We start from the raw sequence: 10,956 nt of genomic DNA, 5'->3' as shown, positions 1-10,956 counted from the left end.
TTTTTATTCAGTATTGACAACAACAACAACAACAACAACAACAACAACAGCTACAACTACTACTACTACTACTACTACCACTACTAACTACTACGACTACTACCACCACCACTATCACTACCACTACTACTTCTGCTACTGTAACAACAACAACAATAACAACAACTACTACTACTACTACTACTACTACTGAAACAACAACAGCAATAACAACAACAACAACTTTAACAATAACACCAACACTTAATCATCACCCTCATCATCATCACCATCATTATCATCACCATAATTATCACACCATCACCATCACCACCACCATCATCACCACCATCACCCTCTCTCCATGTCACTGATGAGTCCTTAACTATACGTCGTAAAATATTAATTAATGACATATTGGAGACTCACCACACATTACCATATTTAATTAGTGCTCATTAAGTGTACGTAATGTTTCTTGGCGAGCGTTCCCACTGTGTTTTCCTTTTCTTTTTCTCTTCCTGTATCTTTTTCTTTATCTCTGTCTTTATCTTTTCCCTCTCGCTCTCTTTTTTGTCGTAATTAAGAGGAGCTGCTGTTTCGTTTCTTTCGTTTTCTTGTTGTTGTTTGTATTTAGTTTGTTGTTCTTAATCTTTGTCTTTGTTTTGTTTTCTTTGACTTTAATTCTTGTTCGCATTCTTCTTATCCTGGTTCTTATTCCTCTTCGTCTGTTTTCTTTATGTTTTGTCTTTTTTCTTATCTTTATTATCATTATTTGCTTTTTTCTTCTTGTTCGTATTGTTCTTCTGATTCGTCTTTGTTTTCTTTATATGTTTTGTCTTGTTTTTTTCTGCTTATTATTATTATTATTCATTGCTTTCTCCTCCCTCGTATTGATCTTGTTGTCCTTATTTTTCTTCGTCTTTGTGTTCTCTTTATTTTCTTCTTTTTGTTCTTATCATAGTTATCATCATCATCATCATCATCATCAGTAGTAGTAGCAATAGTAGTAGTAGTAGTAGTAGTAGTAGTAGTAGTAGTAGTAGTAGTAGTTATTGTTGTTGTAGTTGTAGTATCAGACACAAACAAACAAGGAAACAAACTAGCAAACACACACACACACACACACACACACACACACACACACACACACACACACACTCAACCACATATCAAAACCTCAACAAACTCACATACCTCACAACCACCCTTAAAAAAAGCAAAAATCAGGCACCTCACACCAACCTTTCATTCACATAACTCACTCACCACCACAACGCTCTCTCTTCCTAGTACACGGCCATCATCACCACCACCACCATTATCATCACCATTACTACCACTTCATCCACCCGTGAAGACAGACCCTCACGGCCCTCACTATCGCCGGGTCACCTTAGAAGTATCGGGAACGCGCCAGATGCCACCACGTAAAACAAGCGCCGGTCGATGCAATAACAAGGGCGGAATAGTAACTCACGACTCCCTTCATACGTTCATCGGAGAGCCGGAAGACTTATGAACAGGCACTCGTGTGTTGGTGGAGCGTGTGTGTGTGGGTGCATGTGGGTGTGGGTGCGCTGGTGTGAGTGCCAAAGAATGTGTGTGGAAGTTAGATTAGGTAGTGGATAAGTAATTAGAAAGGAAGAGAGAATAACCGAAGGAAGAACAAGGGAAAATATAGTCCGTGTAAGAGAGAGAAAAAATGTATGTGGAAGTTAGATTAGATTCGTGAGTGAATAATTATAGATAGAAAGAGGATGAACGCAAGAAGAAAATAGATGATAGAGAGAGAGAGAGAGAGAGAGAGAGAGAGAACATAAAAAAGAATTAAAAAAAAGGACAGAAAGAAGGAGTGGACAAAGGATAATAACGCTAATGTAGTACTGATGATGTTGATGATGGTAGAAGAAGAAAGAAAGAAGGAAGAAGAGGGACATAAATTAATAAAGAAATAGAGGAAGGAGGATAATGATAGCGCAGTGATAGTGATATAATGATGGTGATGGTGGTGATGGTGATGGTGACGATGCTACGAGAAATTAATAAAACTCAAAAAAAGAAAATATAGAGGAAGGAAGAATATTAATGTTACTATAATGATGATGGTTATAGTGAGGGTGGTGGTGATAGTGATGGCGATGATAGTGATGATGGTGTTACGAGAGGAGGAGAGAAAATACGAAATGCAAAAAGAAGAAGGAATATCAGTGTTACAATAATGATGACAGTAATAGTGAGGGTGATGGTGATTGTGGTGGTGATAGTGATGGTGGTTGTGATGATGATGGTGATGAAAATGATGATGGTGTTAAGAGAGGAAGAGAGAAAATACGAAATACAAAAAGAAGAAGGAATATCAGTTTAACAATAATGATGACGATTATAGTGATGGTGGTGGTGGTGATGGTGGTGATGATGGTGATGATAGTGATGATGGTGTTAAGAGAGGAAAAGAAAATAATACAAAATGCAAAAGGAAGGTGGAATATCAGTGTTACAATAATGATGACAGTAATAGTGATGGTGGTGGTGATGGTGGTGATGGTGATGATAGTGATGATGGTGTTAAGAGAGGAAAAGAGAAAATACGAAATACAAAAAGAAGAAGGAATATCAGTTTAACAATAATGATGACGATTATAGTGATGGTGGTGGTGGTGATGGTGGTGATGATAGTGATGATGGTATTAAGAGAGGAAAATAAAATAATACAAAATGCAAAAGGAAGGTGGAATATCAGTGTTACAATAATGATGACAGTAATAGTGAAGGCGGTGGTCATGATGGTGATGGTGATGATGGTAGTTGTGGTGATGAGGAGGGGAAAAAATACAAAATGCAAAAGGAAGAAGGAATATCAGTGTTACAATAATGATGACGGTATAATGAGGGTGGTGGTGGTGGTGGTGGTGGTGATGGTGGTGGTGGTGGTGGTGCTTCCATTACGCGTCTAACACCAAACTTTCCTCCACCCTCACGCATATGAAACTAATAAAACTTTGCCTGTTATTTTTACGTCCGTGAGTTAAGTTTTCTGTTCAGCCAGCCAGCCACTAAGCCAGACAGCCACCCTCCTTCTTACCCTCATTCCTCCTCTCTTTTTCCTTCTTATTCCTCTTTCTTATTTTTTTCCATCTTCTACTTCTACTTCTTCGTCTTCTTTCTGTTTAGTCAGCCAGCCAGTAAACCACACAGCCATCTTCTTTATTATCCTTCTCTTTCTCTTCCTCTTCTTTCTGCTCCCTCTTCTTCTTTATCTTTTCCTTATCCTACTCCTTCTTCTTCTTCCTGTTTAGTCAGCCACCCAGTTAGTCAGACACCCCTCATTATCCTTCTCTTTCTTTTCTTTCTCCTTTTTCTTGTTTTTTTTTATCTTATTCTCCTATTTCCACTGCTTCTCTTTCTGTTCTCCTTCTTTTCTTCTATCTCCTTCTTCGTAGCCTTCCTTATCTTACTCCTTCTATTTCTTCTTCTAGTTCTTTTCATATTTGTTTCTTTTCCTTTTCGTTCTTCTCTTCTGCGTCTTCTTTTTCTTGTAGTTCTTGTTCTTGTTCCTCTTCTTCAACTACTTCTTCTTTCTCCTTCTTCTGCTACCCCTCCTTTTTTTCCTTCCTCTTCTTCTTTCCCTTCTTCTCTTTCTCCTTCCTCCCTTTATGTTTCTCTTACTTCATCTACTCATACTTCTCCTCCTACTTCTTATATTTCTGCTTTTCCTTCTACCCCTTCTCATACTTCTTTTTTCTCTTTTTGTTCCTTTTTCTTCTCCTGTTCTTTCATATTCTGCTTTTCCGCATTTTCGTTTTCATTTTGCACTTCTTGTTCTGCTTCTTATTCTTATTTATATTTTCATACTTTTCTTATTCCTATGTATTCCTTCTTTTCTTCCTCAACCTCCTCCTCTCCTTCTCCTCCTCCTCCTCATGCGCTTCAATCCTTCTTCTCCTTCTTACCCTCGTTATTCTTATTCTCCTTTTCCGCATTTTCGTTTTCATTTTCCATTTCTTGTTCTTCTTATTCTTATTTATATTTTCATAATTTTCTTATTCCTATGTATTCCTCCTTTTCTTCCTACTTCTTTTCCTCCTCCTCATACGCTTCAATCCTTCTTTTCCTTCTTACCCTCGTTATTCTTATTCTCCTTTCCCGCATTTTCGTTTTATGTTTTATGGTTTTGTTCTGCGTCTTATTTCAATTCTCATACTTATTGTTTTTTCTTCTTTCTCGTCTTCCTCCTCATCCTTCTCATTCTTTGCTGTAACGAACATTTCCCTCACTAATATTTTCTTAATCTTTCTTCTATCTCTTTCGCTCTTTTTATCTTTTCTCTCTTCATTTTTTTTTTTTTTTTTGCGTTTGTCACATTCCTTATCTTTTATCTTTTCTTCCTCTCCTTTCCTCCTCCAGTGCCTCGTTGTCACTGATCTCTCTCTCTCTCTCTCTCTCTCTCTCTCTCTCTCTCTCTCTCTCTCTCTCTCACTCTCTCTCTCTCTCTCTCCCCCCCCCCCTTCCTGTTCTTGACCCTGTATTAATTCTCCACTTTTCTTATATTAATTTCCTCTTTTCTATTTCTTTCTATTTATCTTTTCTTTATTCCTGTTTTATTTCTCTCTCTCACCTTTCTTTTTTTTTCTTTTTTTCAGACCGGTTAAGAGCGTTTTTTTTTCCTTTTTTTTTCTTTTCCTTCGCTCTGGATTTTCCTTTTTCTTTCTTTTTTCTTTTGCTTCGGTTTCGTTTTTCATATAGATCGATTTTCATATAAGTAGTTTTAATGGTGGTGTTTTTTTCCCATCTTGCGATTTTTTTTCTTTTTCTTTCGTTTCTGTTTCTTTTTCAGTTTTTTTGTTTTTTTGCGGGGTTTTTTTTTAGATCAGTTTTCATCTCGCATCTTTTCTCTTTTTTTTCTTCTCTTTCTCTAATTCTTTTTTTCTCTCTTCGCTGTTTTCTTCCTCTATTCTCTTTCTCTAATTCTTTTGTTTTCTTTTTGCATGTTTTCTTCCTCTATTCTCTTTCTCTAATTCTTTTGTTCTCTCTTTGCATGTTTTCTTCCTCTCTTCTCTTTCTCTAATTCTTTTGTTCTCTCTTCGCTGTTTTCTTCCTCTATTCTCTTTCTCTAATTCTTTTGTTCTCTCTTCGCTGTTTTCTTCCTCTATTCTCTTTCTCTAATTCTTTTGTTCTCTCTTCGCTGTTTTCTTCCTCTCTTCTCTTTCTCTAATTCTTTTGTTCTCTCTTTGCTGTTTTCTTCCTCTCTTCTCTTTCTCTAATTCTTTTGTTCTCTCTTCGCATGTTTTCTTCCTCTATTCTCTTTCTCTAATTCTTTTGTTCTCTCTTCGCATGTTTTCTTCCTCTATTCTCTTTCTCTAATTCTTTTGTTCTCTCTTCGCATGTTTTCTTCCTCTCTTCTCTTTCTGTAATTCTTTTTTTTTTTCTCTCTCTTCGTGAGCGTTGTCTTCCTCTCGTGAATTTCTTTTTTGTCTGTTTTTTTGAGTTATTTTTTTTGTTTTGTGATGTCAATCCGACTAAGAGTGATTTTGTTTCATATTTTTCTTTCTTTTTTTTTCCCCAGATCGGCTTCGGCAAGAAATTTGGTTTTGTTTTCCAGTATAAGTTTTTCTTCACCATTTTTTTCTTCTTTTTTTCTTTTCTTGTTTTATTTTTTTACAGATGAATTTTCGTATAAGCAGATTTTAGTGTTTTGTTCGTCCTGCGCTTGTAGTTTGTTTGTTTTTTTACTTATTTCTGATTTTTTTTCTTGTATTCATTTCATTCATTTATTTATCTATTTGTTTATTTATTTATTCATTTTTGCAAGTCATTTCTCTCAAGGCAGATTTAATGTTTTGTTTCTCCATTGCGAATAGTTATCATTTGTTTTCTTTTACTCTTTTCCTCTTCCTATTTTTTTTTCTTTTTTTATATAATCTGGCTTACGTTCTACACTTCATGGTTCTCAGTTCACGTGCAAAGCTTCCACTCTCCCTTTTCTCTTCTCTTTTCCTTTTCTTCTGCTTCTTTCCACTTCTTTCTGTTTCTCTTTTCTTCTACTTTTCTTCTAATTCCACTTTTTCTTTCTCTTTTACATTACAAACTTTCCTGTTCCTTTACTTTTTTTTCTTTTCCTTTTTCTTCTACTTCTTTCTAATATTTTTTCTGCTTTTTTTCTTCTACTTTTCTTCTAATTCCACTTTTTCTTTCTCTTTAACAATACATAGTTTCCTGTCTTTCTTTTCTCTTTTCTTTCTTTTCCTTTCCTTCTACTTCTTTCTAATACATTTTCTGCTTTTTTTCTTCTACTTTTCTTCTACTTCTACTTCTTCTGTCTTTCTCTTTAACATTACATAGTTTTCGTTCTTCCTTTTCTCTTTTCTTTCTTTTCATTTTTTTCTACTTCTCTCTAATTCTTTCTGCTTCTCTTTCCTTCTACTTTACTTTTACTCCTACTTTTCTTTCTTTCTCTTTAATATTGCAAAGTTTCCGGTCTCCCTTTTCTCTTTTCTTTCCTTTCATTTTCTTCTACTTCTTTCTACTTACCTTCCTACTACTTTTCTTCTACTTCAACTTTTTTCTCTCTCTTCAGCATTACATAGTTTCCAGTCTTTTCTTTTCTCTCGATTTTTTCCCCTTTTTTCATATTTAATTTTCTTCTAGTAATTAACTATTTCACATTACATAGTTGTCGGTCTCTCTCCTTTATTTTCCCTTCTATTTTCTCTTTCTTTCTTTTCACTTCTACCGCCTGGCTATATAACCACATTCACGTTACACAGATTTCTCCTTGATTCGCTCCTATGCACAAGTTTTTCTCCTCCTCCTCCTCCTCCTCCTTTCTCATCATCTCAACAGTGACATTTGGAAAGCAGTAACAAACCCAAGTAAAACAAAACGGAAAGACAAAACTATCTATAGACGGAGAAATTGAATCGTGAAAGAAAGGTCACAGTTCCATACCAGCGGCGAGCATTCGAAAGAGAGTTAAGGAAGGAAAGGAGACGAAGAAAGAAGAAAAGAGAGTGAGCATGAAGCTAAAGAGACGGAAAGCAATGAGAAAGAAGAGTCATAGTTTTATCATAGCGCCAGCCTTCGAAAAGAGTAAGGTAGTGAAAGGGAAGGTGAAAGAAAGATAGGAATAAAGTTCTATAAAGAGACCGTCGCGAATGGAGGCAAGATGAAGAGAATTGCTAATAAAGAGGAGGAGGAGGAGGAAGAGGAGAAGGAAAGAGGTGGAGTAAGGGGAAAGAAATAAGCAGAGGAGAAGGAGCAAGGTAAAGGTGGAAAGAGAAAAATATGAAGATAGAGGCTGATAAAAAGGACGAAGAGAAAGACTGATATAAAAAGGAAGTAAGAGAGAAAGGAAGGAAGAAGAACTGAACAGATGGAAAGAGAGAAAATAAAAGAGAAAGAGAGATAGAGAGAGGAGGAGTGAGTACAAGAAAGAAAAGGAAGCAAGCAGAGAGAATGATAGAGAAAGAAAAAAAAGTTGGAAGAAGAAGAAATGAGAAAAAATAAATGGGAAAGGAGAAAAAGAGGAAATAAAAGAGATAAAGAGGAAGGAAAAAGAGGAGGACTATTAATGAAAGTAGGAGAGGAGAAAGAGGAGAGATTACAAGATTACGAAAGGAAGGAGTAGAAAGGAGAAGCAAAAGGTTAATAAACGGAAAAGGAGATGAAAGTGATAAACAGGAAAGGAGATAAAGAAAAAATAAGAAAAGGAAGATTAATAAGGAAAGTAGAAGAAGAGGAAAAGGATAAGTTACGAGATTACGAAAAGAAGAAAGACAAGAAAAAACAGTTAATTGAAAAGAGGAAAAGAGAAAAAAATGAATATGAGGAAATTAAGGAAAAGTGATAATAGGAAAATTAGCAAAGAAAATAGAAGAAGAAGAAGAAGAAGGAGAGATTACGAGATTAATAAAGAAAGGAAGAGAAAAAAATTGAAAAAACAAGAGGAAGATTGACAGATAAATGAGAAGATAAAGAGAAATTTAGATCAGGAAGTTAAATATAGAAAGTAGAACAGATATTTCGTTATTACTGAAGGGAAGAAGAGTAGAAATATTGATAAAGGGAAGAAGAGTAGAAATATTGATAAAGGGAAGAAGAGTAGAAATATTGATAAAGGGAAGAAGAGTAGAAATATTGATGAAGAAGATAAAACTAACAGAAAGAGAAGAGGAGAGAAGAACAGATAAGAAGAAGATTGAAAGAAAATATGAATAGAAAAATTAATGTTGAAAGCAGAATAAGAGGGAGAGAGATTACAATATTACAGAAGGAAAGAGGAGTAGAAATATAAAGGTGGAAAAGAGAATAGAGAAAATTTGATAACCAGATAAAGAGATAAAGAAAAAACAAGAACAAAAGGATTAATGAAGAACGGAAAAGGGGAATAGATAATTTGAAAGGAAAAAGAGAAAATAAATTAGTAGGTAGAGGAGAAGAGAAGAGAAAGATTGACAGCCAGATGAGAAGATAGAAAAATTAAGAACAGGAGGATTAATATTGAAAGTAGAAGAAGAGGGAGAGAGATTTCAAGATTAAGAAAGAAGGGAGAGTAGAAATATTGATAAAGAAGGAGGTAAAGAAGGGGAGAAGAGAAAGATTGATAACCAGATGTGAAGATAAAGAGGAATTAACGATAGAAAAATTATTATAGAAAGTAGAGATTAAGAGATTACAGAAAAAGAGGAAGGGTAGAAATATTGATAAAGAATGAGGTAAACAAGGGGAAAAGAGAAAGATTGATAACCAGATGTAAAAATGAAGAGAAATTAACGATAGAAAAATCATTATAGAAAGTAAAATAAAGGGAAGAGGGGAGATTAAGAGATTACAGAAGAAAGGAAGAGTAGAAATATTGATAAAGGAGGAAGTGGAGGAGGGAAGCAGAGAAAATTGATAACCAGATAAAGAGAAATTAAGAATATGAGGATTAAAATAGATCAAAAGGGAGAGAAAATAAAACATTACAGAGGGAAGGAAGAGTAGAAATATTGATAAAGGAGGAGGTAGAGAAGGGTAAAGGTGAATGTTCTAATGTAACTCCAATCCTATGTGTTGATCCCATCGTTTTCGTGTTAATCCGCTGGACAGGTAATCGGAACGAGACTAAGGAGGATCAGAAGGGAATCGGAACCTTTGAGAGTATAAGTGAAACAATAGACGTCAGAATCATGAAACAGGAATATGGTGTCGAGTTGAGAATGTGTTTATACGTTTGTTTCTCTGTTCTTTTTTTTTTTGTTTGTTTGTTTGTTTGTTTGCCTTTCCCTTCTCTTTCTCTCTCTTTCTTTTCGTTTTTTTATGTATTTTTTGCTGTTTTCTTTATCGTTTTCTCGGTTTCCTTTTTTTCTTTCCTTTCGTTCTTCTTATTGTTGTTATTGTTTTTTTTCTTTATTTTTCTTCGTTATCTTTTTCTTCTATTTCTTATTCATATTTTTCTTCTACTTCTTGTTCTTCTTCTTCTTCTTTTCTTTTTACTTTTCTTCCGTCGTTCTTTCCTCTTTATTCTCCTCCTCCTCCTTCTCCTCCTCCTCCTCCTCCTCCTCCTCCTCTTTATTCTTCCTCCTTCGTTTCCAGTTCTGAATGTACGACCGTTTTTATTATCATGTCCACACTTTTACCCTCTCTCTCTCTCTCTCTCTCTCTCTCTCTCTCTCTCTCTCTCTCTCTCTCTCTCTCTCTCTCTCTCTCTCTCTCTCTCTCTCTCTCTCTCTCTCTCTCTCTCTCGCTCCGATTTTGAGGCTATTTTACTCTCTCCACGATTCCTTCCTCTTCTTTTCTTCTTTTACTTTATCTTATTTTTCTTTTTTTCATCTTTTTCTATATATCTTTCATCTTCATTATCTTTCTTCTTCTTCGTCTTCTTACCTAATCATTTCGTTCTCCTTCTTCGTCCTTTTTCCCTCTTCTTCTTTCTCCTTCTTTTTTTTTCCTCTTTCCTCTTTTTTTCTCCTATTCGTGTCTTTGTTCCATCTTCTTTTTCTCCGTCTCCTTTTTCTCAATTCCTCGATTTTTCCTCTCGCCTTTTTCCTTCTCTTTTTTTTTCTTCTTTCCTGTACACTGTGTTTTCTTTACCATTCTTTTTTTGTTGTTGTTGTTCTTTCTCACCTCCAACATTTCCTCCCTTCTTTCCTTCTTTCTTTTTCTTCCTTTTTTCCGATCCTTTCTCATCCTAATCTTTCATCTCTTTCATCTTTTCATTTTCTTTTTCATCTCTTCCTTCTCTTTTTTCCTCTTCTCTTTCGTTTTCTTTTATTTCTTCTTTCTCACCTCCTACGTTTCCTCCCTTCTTTCCTTCTTTCTTTTTCTTCCTTTTTTTCCGTTCCTTTCTCATCCTAATCTTTCATCTCTTTCATCTTTTCATTTTCTTTTTCATCTCTTCCTTCTCTTTTTTCCTCTTCTCTTTCGTTTTCTTTTATTTGTTCTTTCTCACCACTTACGTTTCCTCCCTTCTTTCCTTCTTTCTTTTTCTTCCTCTTCTTTTCCTTTCTTTCTCATCCTAATCTTTCATCTCTTTCATCTTTTCATTTTCTCTTATCTCTTCCTTCTCTTTTTTCTCCTCTTCTCTTTCGCCTTCTTCTTTTCTTCTCTTTTTTTCCATTTTTTTCGTTCCCAAATGCTTCTTTTCGTTCACTTCCCTTCTCTTTATTATCTTCCTCTCCTTCCTTTCTCTCCCTTCTCTTCCTTCTCCTCCTCCTCCTTCTCCTCTTCTTCCTCTTTATCCTCCTTCTTTCCATTCTTTTTACCTTTTTTTCCTTCTCAATGTCTCTCCTTTCGTCTCACTTCATGGATCCGCCGCCTCCTCCTCGTCCTCCTCCTCCGTTTTCTTCTTCCTTTCTCCCTTGATCTGCATCGGAGTCGGGCTTTCTTGTTTGTTTGTCTGTTTGTTTGTTTGTTCTGACTTCGTTTTCTTTCACGTATTTTTTCACATATTCCTTTGAGACGAGGTAACATGTATAAGGCATTAGAGGAGGAGGA

The sequence above is a fragment of the Eriocheir sinensis genome, chromosome 63, assembly GCF_024679095.1.
Source record: "Eriocheir sinensis breed Jianghai 21 chromosome 63, ASM2467909v1, whole genome shotgun sequence".
NCBI classification, from domain to species: Eukaryota; Metazoa; Arthropoda; class Malacostraca; order Decapoda; family Varunidae; genus Eriocheir; species Eriocheir sinensis.
This window is presented reverse-complemented; position numbering follows the sequence as displayed.